Source organism: Diuraphis noxia, unplaced genomic scaffold (genome assembly GCF_037042655.1).
Source record: "Diuraphis noxia isolate RWA-SAM2 unplaced genomic scaffold, SU_Dnox_SAM2 contig0002, whole genome shotgun sequence".
NCBI lineage: Eukaryota > Metazoa > Arthropoda > Insecta > Hemiptera > Aphididae > Diuraphis > Diuraphis noxia.
Window position 1 is genome coordinate 11,414,888 of NW_028301712.1, and position 20,001 is coordinate 11,434,888.

Genomic DNA, 20,001 nt, shown 5'->3' on the forward strand with positions numbered 1-20,001 from the left:
TAATTATTGTTTAAACATTTATATTGTTAGAATGTTAAGCAATTTTTATAAACCATCCCGGTTGAATATATTAATATTTTTTATTAACGTTGAACTATGTTGAGTGTAGTTCTTGGCGTAAATTATACATACCTACTTACATAGAGTCCCACCGTGCCAAGTCATATACCATAGATATTCAAGCGGTGTTTTATGGAAACTAGTGTGCAACATTTTAAGCAGAAATTGCTGTAATATGCATACGATTGATAAATTATCAATGATAATGCTAAGTAGTTGCTGTTATTCAGAAAATATTTTTCAATGTTTTATAGAGACATTAAAGTAACATTACTATTAATATCACGTTCATTTTATATTCTAAGGAAATAAGTATATACTTGTACCACGACTATCACATGGAATTGTAATGCAGAGTAAAATATTTTTGAAAATATTCTCTAATTAATTCAGCTTAACACGACTGATGTATTATTATTATCACAAATAAAAATAGAAATAAATATTTAATTTGTGCCTCAATACGATAATGTGACACTGATATTCAGTTACAAAGCTACAGAATCAAAATATTCAGAAAATTATAAAATATATAGAAAAAGCTAAAATAAATATGTATTGACAATTTCAAGTACCCATTTTGAGTTACCAAAAAACATAAATAATTAGTAGAAAACGGGATTGCCTAAAAGTTACCGTTTTTTAATTTTTAAGTTTTGCTGTTCACAATTATTTTACCACGAAATTTTTATTTTTTATTTCTTAAAATATCATCTTAAGTTTTGAATACTATGAAAAGTTATAAGAGAAAGATAAAAAATTTACTTATTCATTATAAATTCAGTACATAATATTAATAAAAACCTAAAATAACTATTTATGTAGATTATTCTAATACTGTAAAGCATCTATAAATTACATAATTTTTTGTTTCTCAAGAAAAAATTTAATTATCATATAATTATAATCTTTGTATTGCAAAAATAGTATTTTTTAATTTGTAAGGCAATAAGTTATATTCACCGTCCTACAATACTGACAATTTCAGTACCTATTTATCAAAGAATATTTTCTTAATATGTAGTTCCTTATTTAAAATTTACTGTATAAGATATTATACATTGTGTAATTTTTAAATTTAAAATACAACTCATATTTTCTTTTTTTTATTAGTTTTACTTTTCAATATTTTATACGTTTTCGTATTAAAAATTTGAACACAAAATGTAATATCTTTAGGTATTTCTGAACACTTGGTACACAAATATGCTTTTTGTCTTGTCATACTATAATATTATTTCCTTAGTTCTTATCAGGAAGTTATTGGTAAAATGATTTCATATCTATGAATATTAATCAAAAATTGTTTTCATTAAATACTTTCAAGTGACATGGAGTGCGTACTTCTTGATTATAAAATATAAACATTTACATACCTATGTTATAATCGAATTAATCTAATATAGGTTTAAGTGATTCATTAATCAATGTCTCTACTTAAAATTGGATATTATTTAACATTTTGGAAAAACAAATTTGAGTCAGGTCAAATATAGTCTGAAGTAGATCAATTATGAATTATGATTTACCTTATTGTTGGTTGAATTCTGTATCAAAAATAATCAAATGCATCATAATAATTTACTCAAATGAAGTATAAGCGTGAGTTTAGTTATTTATTATAATTTTGTTTGAAAAAAATTTATGAATGTTGCCCTTTTCTTAATTGTTGAAACATAATTTATTCAATACACTTATAATTCAAACATATGATGGTTTCTAGTTCAATATATTTTTCAAAAGTATTTTTTTTATTGAAATATGTATTGAATATCTATTATTCAAAACTAATTCCAATTTTAATTTCAAATCCTGGTATTTATTTAAATTATTGATCTAATAGATTTACATAGCTGATTATAAAAACATTTTCTGTAACCACTTGTATCTATATTTTATGCAATTAAAAGTATTGCAATTTGGTGATGAAGCGTTTTGAACTTTTCTAAATACAAAACTCAGTAAGTTGATTATGATTAATCCCAACAGTTACTTGATAGTGAATATATATTAACTAATATATTAGGTATATGTATAACACATCCAGTGTGTATAGTGTTGGGATTTGCCGTGGTCGCGGGTCTTTCAGATTAACTTAGACCCTATTGATTGTTTTCCTAATAAACACACTAAAGTTACGATTATTGTAAGTTGCGTTTGTTATCATGCATTTCCTATACTTAAAACTTTTGATTTCCCATGCATGCAAACAGTTATAGTTGACGGTCATTATTGCATATTCACATGCATAACTATACACATAATTTAAATATAACCACAGATGGCATAAACATTATAATATTACGTATAGTGTATACGCTATTTCATGCGCTTCACAGAATGAATGTTGCTGGTCTAGACTCTAGACCATCAAATAATACACGGTACACACTGCGCATTAACATATAATACGTGGTTTTATGTTTCTATGTTTTATAAATATAATGATAATATTGTTGGTATGGGTCAGTTTTGATTACTTGCACAATGTTTATTATTGCACACATGCCCTCGCCAATGTTTGTGAAAATGTGTACTATCCTAATCAAGCTGAAATAATAACAAAACAATTAAACAAAATTATATAAAAACATTACGTAGAAAACTTCCAAAATTTTAATAATTTGATTTCACATAATCGATTTAATTAATTCATGCTTTAATAATTTTATAAAGTTCTGACTATCATGAAACAAACAAACAAAAAACAATTATGAATTTACCATAATTGTCGGCTTAAAGTATAATAGTTTAATATTTGTCTAGGTCAATATTATTAATTACGTCAATACGTAATATTATGTTGTTAACGAAATAAATTTGTATATGTATAATGATGATACTAACTTAAAAGTACAGTACTTGTTGAAAGATGGACACTATTTCCTACATAATACAGATTTGGTTCTTCTTACACCTGATTCAGACTGATCTCGAAACCCAACATTTTAGATGTGGTTAATGGGTAAAATCAGCTTATACCATGAAAAATACAGTGAAACCTCTCCTAACAAACACTTATAAATAGTTGACATCAAAAAACTGTAAGGAATTTCAGCTACCAAGTGTATCCGGTATTTAGAGATTTCACTGTATTATACAAAACTGTACACGCCATAATAGTTGTTTCCTACCCTAAACGGTAACATTCATTTTTATGATGTGTTGATAATGCACAGATGGTGTGTAATCTGTCACAACTCGTGTCAAGTCTGCGGTGGTTTGTACGCTTAGGAGAAAAAAAAATCAGTCGCATGCGACTCAGCATATTATTATACTTTAATATTTTGCTGCTGTGTGGCGGAACAATGTACCATTTCTGGCGTGGCGGTGTATACTTTATGCACCACCGACTATTGTTCACAGCAAGCTGCCTTTTGTCGCTGACACACATCCTTTTTGTTTGTATAACATTATTACTCCTTCGTGGATTGTCGTGGTCGTCATTTTATCCACAGCCACGGCAATAGTGTTATTGTTTATCTCATAGAATTAGATTTTTTGATTATTTTTACTGAAAAAGTTGTCAACACGTTCCACATAAATGAATATAAATAGTGAACGCCGAATCAGCAGCATAATATATAATATTATTATGTGTAGATATCGCTCAGTTCCGGTCGACATGACTTATTCTAATATAATGTACTTCAGTTAAATAAAAATATAAATAAATTAAATATAAACAAATATTTAATATTATGTTCTATTGTATACTATAGGTATGAAATTATTATTATTTATCGGATTTTCTTATATTTTTTAGGATTATTATAGTATTTAAATGTGATATAATACTTCAGAAGTTACGGAAAGTGATACCTAACTATTGCATGGTCCTAAATGTGAATAAAAATTAACAGTCGAATAGTTTACATATAATTATTTATAAAACTTACTATTGTCAATTTGCAAAATTTTATTTTTATACAAAGAAACAATTGTCTGACAAAAATTTTCAAGTAATAAATTTAAGTGAAGTTTAATACAACAATAAAGTAGTGTAAAATGCGAGCTTATAAAAATATAATATTCTCGACGTATACCCAAAAATTGAACTAAATAATTCGTGAACAATTTCAAATATTTTTGACTCGGTAATAAAAAGTTACCATCTTCCCGGTGGAAATCAACACATCCCCATAAATTCGTGGTATTTTGACCGTATTTTAAAATTATTTTGAAAACTATGGGGAAATTAAAGAATTGACCTAGTTATATTTAAAAATAATATTTGATTCATGAACTATATATTAGAGATTGGTTAGGTTAGGTTGTTTTATTTTAAATTTGTATAACATTAGTCTAGACAGTTAGGTGTTAGAGAAAAAAACACAAAGTTGAGTACTTTTTTCCCGGGGTAATTAAACACATATTAACTAAAAATAATTCTTCATTATGAAACCAATACTAGTTTTTAATGATAAAAATCCAAAAATGATGCATGTCTAGTGATAAATTAACGATGATACAAGGTTATTAGTTTAATTCAATAGATATTATAATATCGTGTTCAATTCTCGCGGAACATAAAAAATATGGATGATAAAATGGAACGTCGGGAAACCTTTGTGGAATTAAATAAAAGAATACCACTGCACTTTATATGGGTTTAATTTTTTTTTTGTACCGTTTTTAAAACGTCAATCGTAATAAAAAAAAAATGTATAATATACATATATTTTTTATTTTTGAAATGACCTATGTTCTTTCACATTTTATTGAATTTTTAATTGATTTTAATTGTATAACTTCGGGTCATGAATCATGATGTACCAATATACGGATATAATATTATTACGGTGATGCATTTTAACTTAATATAAAAAAAAATATGATTAATCAAATATTGAATATTTTATTAACACTGACGTGCTATATGTCATATAGACAACCCCAAAATATTATAATTCAAAAAATATACCTATACATTTTGATATTCAAACTTAAATTAATATATATATATATAATACAAACATTTAATTTATTACTAATTGATATAATACAGTAACTATAAATATAGAGAGATAAAATATCAATAGATACTGAAACCATAATGTGAATTATACAGACATGCAATAAAATACATATTTAATTAGTGGGTAGGTTATTCTGTACGCTTTTAATTTTAACGGGTTTTGAATTTAATTTATATTGGGATATGTTTGTACTCTGTTGTTTAGAATAATTTGACTTTACTGTCTTATATTATAACTTTGCATTGCATCTGAAGCGGCGAGCATTATATTTAATGAGTGGATGGGTTGGCTCGTAGAAGTAGTATAAGTTATGCGATTTCATTGAAATATAAAACTATCTAGGTATAATAGTAATATTGTTATAAATAATATGTATAAGTTTATTATGATATCACTTATTTCGTAAGTTTAAATATTATAGTTATTCGAGAATCATATAATAACTTATTCATTTTATACTTCGTGAACATGCTATTTATATCCAACCATTAACACGAAACTTTGTTAATTTACGTTGTCAGAAGTCTATCACAGCAATAATTTGCACTAAATACTAACATATTATAGGATAATATCTAAAAGTGGAAAAATCAATATTATATTCGAGGAATATACCTCTATATTAAGTAGTATATAAAATATATAAAGATATATCAATGGCCGTTAATGAACGAATGTCTGCAGAAGTTCTTTAGGGATTAAAAATATAATTAAAATCAATAATAAGTACGTCTGATACATTTTTTACACAGAATTATGTGGTGCTCATGGTTATTAAAGTTGTATAGATATTAAATATTAAAAAACTTATTAATAATAGATGTGCAATAATAATATAATATATTGAGATCCTAAAAATTGTAATTATGCTATATCTGGGTATAAAACATTGTACTCCACCACGAAAAGAAACCAGAATTATGGCATAATTGTCTTTGCAAAATAACATTTAGATATTGATTTTCATGAATTAAATTTTTGTGAAGCAAATATTATTAAGTTAGTTATCAATAATATTGTTGTACCGTTAAATCTAATATGTTTATACAGGTCACTCTCGGGTATAATTAATGAATTTTTGACTCGTTTAGAAGCTATATTAATGTCAGATAAAGACATTGTTGATAACATCATGACTATATTATTAGGCAATATTAACATAAATTTAATAAGTAATGATAATGTTGAGAATAATTCTCTTGAATTATTATCATCAAATGGTTTTAGTTCTCTTATAAACGTATATACGAGAATTCCTGCAGGTATTAGTAAAAACTCTTGTATCGATCATATATATTTGTCAAATAATAAAAAAAAGCCTTGATTACATTGAAGCTGGTATACTTCAAATAGTATTTTCTGATAATTATTTTACCATTATATCTATTCCAAATGTAATTAAAGAGAAACAAAAGTCAACCACATTCGTGTTTATAAATTTTACAAAGTTAATTGATAATTTTAATTATGTTAAATAGACGGATTTATACAATATTTGTAATGTAAATGAGGAAATGGATTTATTATATACATATATTTTTGATGCTATAAATATTTCAAAAATCTTAGAAAACTTAATTCTTAATCTAATCGTTTAAAAAATTGGATGACATCAGATTTGTTATGCTCGGTGCGTAAAAAATAAGAATTATCTTTAAAAACATAAAAACATTTAAACAATATTAGTTTAATTCAGTACTTTAAGAAGTATAGAAATAAACGAAATTTATGTTATTAAAATGGCAAAAATAAATTATTACAATGACCCATTTCAGCGTGTTTCTGGAGACTTTAAAAACACCTGGAAATTAATAAAAGATTTAACTAATAAACCAAATACTGATTATGATAACATAAAATGTCTTAATTATAACGGTGACATTATTGATGCAAAAAAAGAACCTTTAACTGTGTCCAATCATTTAAATATGTTTTTTTTCCATTATTGGACAGAATCTAGCAAATAACATAAATAAATGTCTTGATGAAGTTTCTGGTGAGAGTACAACAGTGATCAATTCAACAATTTATTCTCGGTAAAAATAAACTCGATGGAAATCATGAATATAATAAATAATTTTATAGACAATGTGGCCTGTGGTTTTGATAAAATTAATATCAAATTTTTTAAAAACTTAGCACCTTATATAATAAACCCTTTAACACATATATTCAATTTAAGTCTGAAACTTGGTATTTTTCCAGATAAATTAAATATAACAATAATTAAACCTCTACATAAAGGTGGTGATAAAGAAAATATGAATAATTATCGACCAATCTCTATGTCGAATAGTTGTATGGCGTAAAAGATACAATGAGGAATTATATGAACTGTATAACAGACCGGATATAGTAAAAGAGATAAAAAGATGAAGATTGGAATGGGCAGGTCATGTGTGGAGGAAACCTGATGATATAGTAAAGACGGTTTTACAAAAGAATCCAATAGGGAAAAGACCACTTGGAAGACCCCGAATGCAATGGGAAGATTGTGTCAAAAAATATGTAACAGATTTCTGCCCGGAGGAAGATTGGCATTTGCTAACGCAAAATCGTGAAGGATGGAGGCAGTTATGTTTGGATGTGAGGTCTATAAGGCCGTAAACAAAAATAAATAAATATGTACTGTTAATCCCTACACCACACAAGTCTAGCTTATAAGTGTAGGTAATTTTTATTATTTCTTTTTCTTTAGAAAATATTATGTTCTATATTATTTTGTACTTAACGTGTATTGAATATATTCTGTAGCTCTGAGAATTATTCTTGATGATAAACGAATGCGACGAATGACTTGAGAGAATAATTTGATCCTCTAATTTCTGCTTAAAACGTACCTATACATATGGGCGTGAGCAACAACAGCTACCGCACACCGTAAAATAATAATAATTACCATCCGGTGCACACGATTTGCATGTCGTTACTACCGTATTGGTTTCATACATTTATATATACGATATTTTTTGTTTTTATCCTGCGCACATATTTTGTTTAATGCTAGCACAAAATCATACGAATCTGAATCATGGTGACATGCGCTTACAAGTGTGATCTAAACACAAATATTATTTATTTAGTATTTTATTATAATTATCGTATAAAATAGAAAATAAGAACAGGATCATTTTTCATAAAGTTATTTAAAACGCTGGTAGTATGTATTATTTAATTATTAAATTATTATAGATACATATATGAATATATTATGATATATTATACTACAGTTGAGTTGAAACGGTACTGGACAAAGATTTTTTTATCATAAACATAACATATTATTATTGTGATGTAAGTACCAAGTACCTAAATTTAAATTCAGTGTTATTCTTCTGCTAGTAAAATTGAGAAATCGTAAATAATATTTTAGAGTGGTAGTGCTATGAAAAATATCTAATAGCATAATATGTTAATATGTTTTAGGAATTTAATTAATTATTGTTTTGTTTTTATTGTTGATTTGGGTTTTCATGTCGATAAACAAACTATTACGAAAATCGGTTAGGAATAAAATTGTACTCAACTTTAAAATATTTCTATGTTAGAAAAAACGTCATTATTTTATAAATTTAATAGACTGAAAAATATTTTATTCTTGTATGTTTAATGTTTATTGTTAAAACATGGATATAGCCATCATAACTTAAATATATTACTTAATAGCTTATAAACTATTTATAATGGTCATTACATGTTGACATTTTTGTAATTTACTGTTTGGTACATTTGTCATTATGTATACATTATGCATGACTTATTTAAAATTAAAACCAATGATTTATTATAATTGAATGTTTATATATTGCTAAGTATGAAGCGTAATTGCGTAAATCAAAACATTGTTAAAAAAAATGCACAGTCCTTGACGTAAGTAACATGAAATTTGCACCCTTTTTTTGGAAGCCATCTGATATAATATTTTACGTTGTACATTATTTTTGAAATTCTACGTTTAATCGTGTGACACAATAATATTAATAATAATATCCATCTGTGGATGTACAGGCGTCGGGAGAAAAAAAATTAAAAAGATCCTCCGGAGACTGTGAGGTGCCCCACGGGACTTTGTTTGTGTGTGTGGGGGGGGGGGAGAGGTGCTTGAGACGGATGACGGCCATTTGAAGGCGGTGGTGGTCGAAAATGGGAATAATGTTTTATACGTATAAGAAACGACTAAAGGAAATCACCCGAAATGACCTGGTGCGGGCGTTCATTTGTCTTGGCGAGCGCGACGATACGCGATTGTGCGGACCGCCGCTTTCTTTTAGATCGCTTATATAATACGCCTCATCCGTGGGCGCCGAGAATAATGCCGACACTTCGTCGACGTCTTCCAAGAAGATGTGTGGGCAGGGTGGATGATGTTTTAAATTAGAATTGAACCAACCGACGACACCGGAGATTGATCGAATCGAGCAGAGCGCGTGTTGCGAAAACTGGTATTGCGTATAAATATTCCCGTTTTCCGTATTTTATCTTCGGGGTTTTCCGTAAAAGTATTCGAAAGGAATTGTAACTGTGCATTTTGCACTTTTCAGGAATGACAAAACGACCTTTTTTTGAAGAATAAATGTAGACACGATTTAAACATTAAATGTGGATAATATTTGAAAACTGATATACTTACAATTGTACACGCTATATCAATAAATACCCACTTATAAATATTTATTATTGAGAAAACTTTGAGTTGAGCATTTTTAATTCAAGTGGTTAAATTCACGGGACATAAACCAACTACTTTAAATAACTTGACGTCACAAATTCATATATTCGTGTTGCGCTATATTCCGTGACTCTGTTTGATGTTTAGGTAGGTGGTTATCGAATTTTTCACGCAGGGCTGCTTAAAAATATCAAAACAAAACACAAACGCCAAAAAATACTTACGGTGGAGTTTCCGCACTCCGTAAGTGGATTTTTGGAAATGTTTCAAAACTTTTGTTTCCTCATCACGAATGTACGCACATGAAACGGAATAGGTCTTGATTTTGTTATTATCATTGTACTTATCCAAAGATATTTTATAGTCGGTCAATTAAATCAACTATTACTATATGTTATATAAGTTTGATGGCGTTTGTGTTGAAGAAAACAAATTAATTTTTAAAAATGTAATATTATCCTTTTTTATGCTATAAATAGTAGTACTTATATATACTATCGACCAATTGATCAATTATTAATAATGATTTGGTACCCGATTGGCTATTATTTATTTATTTATTTTTGATACAATTAAACCTCCTCAATATGTTTTATTGTTATAACTTTATAATTATGAACTTTTAAATATCTACATGTCCTACATATAATAGAAAATTTGTTTTTACTTTTTTTTTACACACATGAAATATTTCAAGGAAATTAATTTTATGTAATTTTGAAACCGTAATTATATTTATTACAAAATTATAATAAGACTATTTTATAACAATACAGTAATCTATATTTATAAAAGCTTATCGGTTCGGTATATAATATCGGTTGTAGACGAACTTAAAAAGTCATCTATTATTTACTTTTGGTCTATATACATAGATATAATATAGATAAATTATTTGCTCTTATAAATCATGACGTGTAATGCACTGCCACGCTAGTCTAGAGCCACTGCCTCCACCGCCGCCAGTCGTAGGCACCACCACTTTTCGCTATAATATATCCACCTAATTCACTGGTTTATTCTCGCCGCGCCCCACATCGACTATCGCTGTTTATTGTGGTGCAAAGAAAAATACACCGCACCGACCCGGTGTAGATTTATAAGGGTAGCTTATTAGAATCGCTTAGTCTCTCTGGTTTCTCGTTTTGCTCTTCAGCAGTCATTATCATTTGGTTTGTGCTTTAATCAAATAATGCGTTTCCTACGAAACAGCCGATTTAAGAACAACTGCCTTACCTCCTGTAATGTACCTCCAAAACAATAATATAAACTACACACAAACCAATGCGCGCTTTTGCCCCGCAGCCATTTGTATGTTACTGTAAGTAAATATTTTAACTGTCAATCCAAAAATAGATTATGCCTACCTACTATATTGTTTTCAGCATCCACTGCACTATAAATACCCGATGTGTATTTTATCGTGCAATACGACTTCGAAGTTTTAATAGAATTTCGGTGGTAGATAGTCGTTAACTCGAATAAGGTCAATACATCGCCATTATGTGATATTATTATTATAATACCTAAACCAACCACTTATTCGAAAACGAAAACGAATTAAATTTTATAGTTTATGGACTTGCAGTGAAATGTTAAAATAATTTAATATTGATAACTTCCTCATGCAATAGTATACAAAATAGGTATACAAATTAATATCTTTGTAAGCAAATATGTATCTAAAACTATAATAATATGTAGCACTGATGGACTTCCGTTTAATTTATTATATGTTTGCTTTTTTAGTGTTGATTGCCTTGATGGAAATATAATGATATATTAGTTTATAATTAAGATGATTTAAAATCAAATAAATTTACTTAAAAATATAATATTATTGTTGTTCAATATATATTGTAACGATCAAATCTGTTTATAATTAAAAATGAAATGTGAAGCCCAATGTTGTTTTAGTCCAATAATTTTTTAATTTTAGTCATCTATCAACTCTTGAGAATCCACACAATTTTTTATGCACTCTTAAATCATTTTGAACGACCTATGATAATAATACGTAATATATTTGATTAGATATTTATTTTGATTTTTTTTTTTGTTAATATTAATATTCGTTTAACGATCTACACGATAGATATCATAGGATAGTCTAAAACCCCTAGTACCTACGTGCGATTCGTGCGATTATATAATTAATCGTAGGGGTATTTGAAGTGCATAATAATATTAGTGCATTCAGAACGAGTTTAGCGGAATGCGAACGATACCGTAATACAGAATACCTTAGCTTCAGTTTAGCTGGATTTTGCGGAAAACCCAATTAAGCAATTAATGTTTGTAATATTTATCATACATAATAATAAACAATAAACCGATATTATAAAAATAAATATTTCGTAGAAATACCGCAGAAAAATACAACTTACAAGTTTGAATAATTATGCAGTATTATAAAATAAGTATTGACGCTTACTTATTATCGGATACTCGGCCTTTATACTCGGGAATCCGTCTTTAATAGAATGTAGAAACTGCCTTATTTTGTTTCAATTTAGTATGATAATATATTATACCACGCTTACACGGACACGGTTTGTGCACAGTGACGATACGACAACAATGATAATATTTTGTGCTTTATAGTGACGTTCTTAAAATATGAAGAATAATCAATTTTAAGACAAAACAAAAAATATATGAGGTTTATCAAAAAAAGTTTCAGTCAGTAAATAAAATATGCAAATTTTTTATGTTCAAAATGCAGAGGTATGCGTGAAAACTGAAAAGTTTTGACGTTTGAAATTACACACACCCGTCATAGCCTACTACACATCTATGCAGTGCTGGTAAAGATATGATTTTCCGTTTTTCATAAACCCGCTCACCACCACGACGTTTTCGATGTACAGTGTACGACGCGAGGACAAATGTTACATAACATGCATAATTATTATTATCATGAATATTGGCCAATGTTTTTTTTTTCATTTTTTTTTTTTTTGTTATCATACCCGTGCACACACGCAGAACCAACTCCGTGGAACAGTTTTTTTATATTATTTTTGTTGTGTCGTTTATTGTAACGATATGGAGTTGTCAACCAAAATCATCATGCACCCCGTGGGCAAAGCCTCCAAAGTAATGTCTCGGAGTACGTGAGTACGGGTATATAATCATGTATATAATGTCCATTTGATATATTATCACACCTTGTCCGGTATTCATTATTTTTTATTTTCATGTTTTAAATATTATTATTATTATATTTATAATATATTACTATTATATCAATAGGTATATCTGTTACAGTTAAAGTGTTGATTTTCGTTATTTTATGAAATAACTAGTTATTTCATAGAAAATCTAGTAATTCTATACAATTTTAGTTAGATATACGTTAAAATATATAGAATGCATTAAAATTTAAAATATATTATAAGATTTTATTTATTTTAAATTAAATTAATTACAAATTAGTTATTTGTACATGCAATTGTGACATTTAGAGTTGCATAGTACTTTTTTTTTCTTCTGCAAACTGCAAAGACACCGCTTTGTATCACATTATTTAATACAAGTATACTTTAAAAACCCTAATCAGTTCCTAATGATTACACGGTTGCCGCAGATCTTAATGTAACACTATCATTAGTATGACGGACAGTAAAATAACGATATCGTACATAATATTTTGTATACAATTTGACACATAAACTAAGTGATGTCAGGTAATATATAAAATAACTAGTTAAAGTATAAATAATATACATTACTTACACGTTTTAGGTATTTTTTAAATTACCTAGTTATTTCATAAAATAACTGATTCAACACTTAAACTGTAACATATCGATATATATTGTGTGGTAACCCTGGGTGAGCCGCAGCCGTAGGATACAGTGCATAGAAAAAACAATAACAATGATATTATTATAAGAATTAGTATTAATAATTGTTATGCCGTGGTCGGGCGCCCGTAGTATAACCAATACGCTGTATTATTATTGATATTATCATACTGCATATCATTATGTGTGAGATGTTAAGTCTCATCGTCATTTATGATGATATTGTACCTTTTTTTTTGTTTTACTTTTCAAACGAAGTTTTTATGCCGTAAGGCTTTTCATTGTTTTACCTTAAAGTATGATTTTATCAAAATAATATAATATAATTATAAAATAATCTTTGATTTCATATTATTTTAATAAAATACAGAGTACTCTGATTTCGGTCTCGCGCTCTGGTTGGCGACCCTATACCATTCTGACCGATTGTCATATAACACTCCATAGAACCTGCAGGTAATTTGGTTATGTGAGATGTTATAAAATTTATGAAACTATATGAAAATGAGTATAAATGACTATTATTCGAGTAATTATATATTATATTAACCTAACCTAATTATATAGTAATAATTATCTATAGTAATGCGATCGAATGACTATGACTTCAAAAATGTTACCATATTATAAAAGCAGTAGGTAATACGAACTTGTAATAAAAATGCTCCTCATTCCAGCTTATTATCTATATAAAGATTACTAATATATAATATATTATATATTATATAATTATATGCACTATATATATGGTAATTAGATGCTTCGTTTATCATTTTCCTTGCCAAAAATTTGTACAAAAATGTATGTGATAAAATATTTATGATGGTTCTTATTTAATATCTAGTAATATAGTAAGTAATCAATGGCAACCCTATACATACAAAAATAAACAAAAAAAAAGCGGGAAATTGGATATCATTCTGTTGTATAGTAAGTTACAAGTGGGTTATTGTAATGGATGGAATTAAATTTGAATCCAATGTATTATATCATTGTATACGAAAAACAATTCTGAGCGTAGACGGTTTATCTGTATAGGATATGTTATAGATTATTATTACTAATAAGTTATTATTAATACCTATTAAAATATTTGACTTTCACAGAGGACATTTTTTTTTTTTTTTTTTGATAAAAGTAGACAAGCTTATAAGGAATCTTGAATTCAATTTTCAAATTTTAGATTTAAAAAGAAAAATTTTTATGAATTTCTATCTAAGATAATTTTAACATTGCCGTAATTTTCACGTATTTAGTAAAAATTTGAAGTTTAAATGCTTAAAAATAAAAAAAACCGTGTCTATGTATTTTTAATATTTTATTTTAACTGGAAACAATATGTTAGAAGCCTTATATTACATTTTGAAGCTTTTTTACCCAATCACTAAAATTTTATTGACATTCATAAAAAAAAAAAAAACTAAAAAAGTTAAAAATTAAATGTCTGTAAACAGCTCTAAATTTATCGAAAAATTTGTAAAATCTTGTAAAATATAGAAAATGCCTATATAAACATTCATAAAAATTTCAAGTATCTGTGATCATTTGATTTAGAGTTACACCAAAATAAGAAAAGCGCTAAATGAAAAATCTAGTGAAAATCCAATGTTGTAAAAATTTTAATTTCAAACGCTCATAAAAACTTAATTTGAGTTTCTGGTGGATATTTTTTATATAATAAACGTTGAAAAAATTGTAAGATATCTTGTATTAAATTTTCAAATCTTAGATTTGAAAAGAAATTTTTTATGAATTTCTAGCCTAAAATAATTTGCGAATTTTCGCGATTTATATATATTTTGTCAAAATTCAAAACTTTTAATACTTAAAAAAAAATTGTGACAATGTATTTCTTTTATTTTTCAATTGATATTGTAAAATATGTTTGATGTCTTGTATTCAATTTTCAAGATTTTCTACCCAACAAATACATTTTTATCGATATTAATTTGAAAAAAAAAAAAATAATAATCAACATTTACATATGCCTATAATTAGTTTGATTTAATTTTAAATTTTTAGAAAATTGCATGGTGAATAGAATATATTTATATCAAGGTTTAGTGAAAATTGTATATATCTATGGTCATATGTTTTAAAGTTACATCAAAAACCAAAATCGGTTTTGTCGAAAACTGATTGTGCGTAAAATTTCCCATTTTTTCCTTAATTTTTAGATTGTTTATCCCAATTATTTAGAAAAATATTAAAAATATTTTACTTTTGCCAGGGGGGCAAAATACTAACTAGATTCACAAGAATTTTTACTGCCCCAAAAAGTGATGAAAGACACACAAAAAAAATCATGCATCATATCATAAAATCAATACATTCTTTGCTCCACTCAGAATCTAAAAGTTTAATTTTTGTAAGCTATTTGTACATTTATGAGCTACCTGGATATAAGGATTGAAAAAATAAACTATAAAACCCTATAAAACTCAAGGATTTTATTGATATAACTTTTATTTAAAATATTCCAGTTGTTTTTAAGTCTACTAACTTCGGACAAATCAACACGAGTTAAAAATATAACGGTCAAATATCAAAGTTATAAGTTTAAATTATTATGTCATTTCGAGGTTAGGTATTATGTGTAACTTGAAACAATAATTTCTGTAGAAAAAAAGTACTAATTTTCTAATATAATGGTATAATAAGTACTTAGTATATTATGTATTATGTTATATTATGTATAAATCAAATTGAAAAGTTACTTTCAGATTTTTTCCGATTTCCATGGGAAACTTTTATCGTTTTTTTTTTTTTTTTTTTGACCTACCATAAAAACTCCATTCGGAATATTACGATCGCTTATAAAAAATGTATCAAATTGGTTCACTCGTTTCAGATCTTACTAATGAACAGATTTTTATGTTTATTATATAGTGATAATAATATCGTATCTCGTAAACATACCAAATAACATCAACTGACTGAAATTTCTGAAATTTGTTTTAGGAGCTTGAGCGATGTTTCTGTGTAATAATGTTTTAAATCTATATATACTCATTTAAAATAAGTCATATACCAACCAACTATACACATATCATCACCGTTTTGATTAATGTAATGTATTTTTTTTAAATTATTATTCGAAAATGTACAATCTGTATTTGATAACACAATAAGTAAAACGATGACTGACATAAACATAAAAATAACAATATAAAAAAATACATGGATCACATTGAGCACAAGATGAAGGAAGTAAATATGATGTATTTAGATATAATATTATGTATCTAGTCGTGCGTTATTGTCACGCGTAACGGGCACTAACAGTTGACTTTTAAAGTATTACTTGACTCCATTTTATTATTATTGTTTCATTGATAAATATTAAATGCAATATTGTATAAACATAATATATAAAAATATTATACTACCATTTACTATTTATCATAAAAATTGTAAACATATATTTAAATATACGTAGATATAAACGTATATAAGAACGTGCGTGGCCATTGGCCTTACGACATAAAACAACATTTTATTTTGTTCTGTAAAATATAATTATGTATAGGTTTATGAAAAATGAAGGAACTTATGGGTTTTGTAATATACCCTATACTATATTATTCAAACAGTACCACTGTAATGTGGAACAGATACCCTGAATCGTACATTCGTACCTAATGCGATTGTACATCACTGTAATTCCTGTTTACATATTTTATATTATTCATTATTTATTGTGCATATCCTTTATTTTATAAACTCCGTGTGCAAGTCGCAAAATTCGTCATGTTATTTTTATCCGTTTTAAAATTCAAATTAAGTTAAACAACGTGATGGGGTTCGTTTTATTACAATATGTATCTTGATGTTTCTATGTAGGTATTCGAATTATACGTATTGTGTAATATATGTAACACGGACACGTCAGTATCAAAATATTTTGATAATGACGTATTATCAATGGTATGTAAGATGTAACTATAAACCACTTGCAGTGGTGTCGTAGGGCATTTTTTTATTCATAAAAACGTATTGTCGTTTATGAATCGACATCGACATGTTTTTTTTTCATCTCTGTCTACCATTATAATATTAATACGACACGCGTACCTTATAATAAAATATATTACATTGAGTACTAAGAAACGTGGAATCTGGCATCCAGATTTTTGGATAAATATTATACCAGTTATCAAATTGATAAACGAGCAAGTATATTTCAAGCCCTTTAGTTTTATCGCCGTATTTTCAATAAATATGTAATTGGCATTGTATTTGATCATCATAATTCTTATAGGTTATTTGATTCTTGATTGATTTAATGTTGACATTGGATATTTGGGTCCGAGTTATTGCCGAAACTGTTGAACCGATAACTCAAATATGTTTTTTTTATAAGCATATAGTTTTACGTGAATGATATAGGTTAACTTAATACATCCAATCGATATGTGACTTAAAAATTTGACGTGGAAATAATATGTTATAAGTCGTTTATTTGTATATTATGTATTTCTGAACCAACCACTTATTTGTAACCATAATACATAGGTATTATAACATACCACTGGTTGGTGGTGAATGAGTTCAAATTAATTACAACCGTCTGATACTATTAAGATACATATTAATTCTTTCATTTAATATACGATAAATAAACAAATAAATTATTTAAGGATTAGTTGGGTAGTATATATATAGTATAGATATAGTAGTACGTGAATAATTAATAATACAATTATTAACAAATCCTAGGAATATATTATATGTATCGTGAAAAGGTTTTAGTGTGTAGATATGGTGAGAATATTATTTTTTTTCATAATTTTATCGGCAAAGTACACAAAAAAATAAATATTTGAGTATATATATATATATGTATATTAATATCATAAAGTAATATGTTATAAAGAACCTATTATAATTGCTTATTTGTAAAGCAATAAAATGGGTAAATGATAGTATAATAAAATAATATTTTACTTGAAATTAAAACAGCTTTATCTATGAGAAAAAATATTGGTTTCGTGTATATTATTAAATACTTTATAAATTAGCACTTTTCCTAAAAATATATTTATTTTTTATTGGTAGAATGGTGAATTTAATTAAAATATCCTAGATGTAAATAGTATTAACAAAAATGAAACGTGTATAAGAGTGTATTTTCATTTAATTTAGGAATTACGCAAATAACCCATCACACGAGTGAGCTTATCAAATGACCTTTCTATTTTATCAAACATTTAAGACATTAAATTATATATTGTGAGTATTTTTGTTTCTTTAATTTGTACTCTGCAGTATAATTCGTACTTCATAAAATGACCATATGAAAATAAAGCCCTTGCCGTGTATAAATAATTAAACACTATGGATGAAACAATTATTTTGTCTTGATCTTCGTCGGCAATGGCGAGTGATATTGCAAGATTTTGCGAGTATATACATGATATGAAAGTTTTTTGAACGAATATATTATGTCTATAAAAGTATTAATATATATATATAAGAAAGTTCTGACGCAAAGAAAAATGTAATAAATTTGACCTTTCTATTTTATATATTTATATTTTCCATCTCTTCGGGTTTGCTGGCGAACTTTTAATGCTCAATAATCCAAATCAAACCATTTCATTCTTTTCACAATAATATACATTATTACTATTATATATATATTATGTGTGGTTATTTATTCATAAAAACCAATGACGGGTTGAAACCTAACTTTCAAACACAGTACACAACTTTTGAAATCTTACTAAGAATTGAATTGATTGTAAAAATGTAGACGTTTCAATTGTTTTATGACGTGCTCGAGAAAAAAAAATATAATAATAGTTTGACGTTTAACAACGCAGTCACGTTTACGTCATCTACAGATTCCCAAGTTATTTTCATCGGTGGAAATTCACATTTCCTTAAAAAACTTAATTTTTATATTGCATTTCCATGGTTACTAAATTAAAAATAAATAAATATAATAGTGATAATAATTGACATTCAATACACGTACCGTAACAGAGGAGGGTTACTGCAGGAACAACCCGGTATCGGTGAGTTATCATATTACATTAATTTATCTCATTGTACCTTTATACAATTTGTTCATTTGCTGTTCATTAAAACGTAATAATAAATATTACTACGAACTCGTAAAATATATTACATTGTTCGTTTAATTTAAATTTATTATCCGTCATTACTGTTTTTTTTTTTTATTGATAATAAAGGTTTCATCAGTTAAGTCATTATCCTGCCATTGTATATACATAATTATTATTGGATAGTTTAATTGAGCTATTACTAGATATGTATTATATTTGTTGGTCGCTATGCACAAAATTGAAAATGTCTCAAAAAAGTGCCTGTATATACTTTACTACTTCAGTATGTTTGTTTATGGTAAAATAGTAAAATAGGAGTCACCAAAATAAAAATGCTTGTTGTACAACATTATAGATTAGATGGGAGAGGAATATGCCACACCATTAATAAAACGATGATGAAAAATTGCATT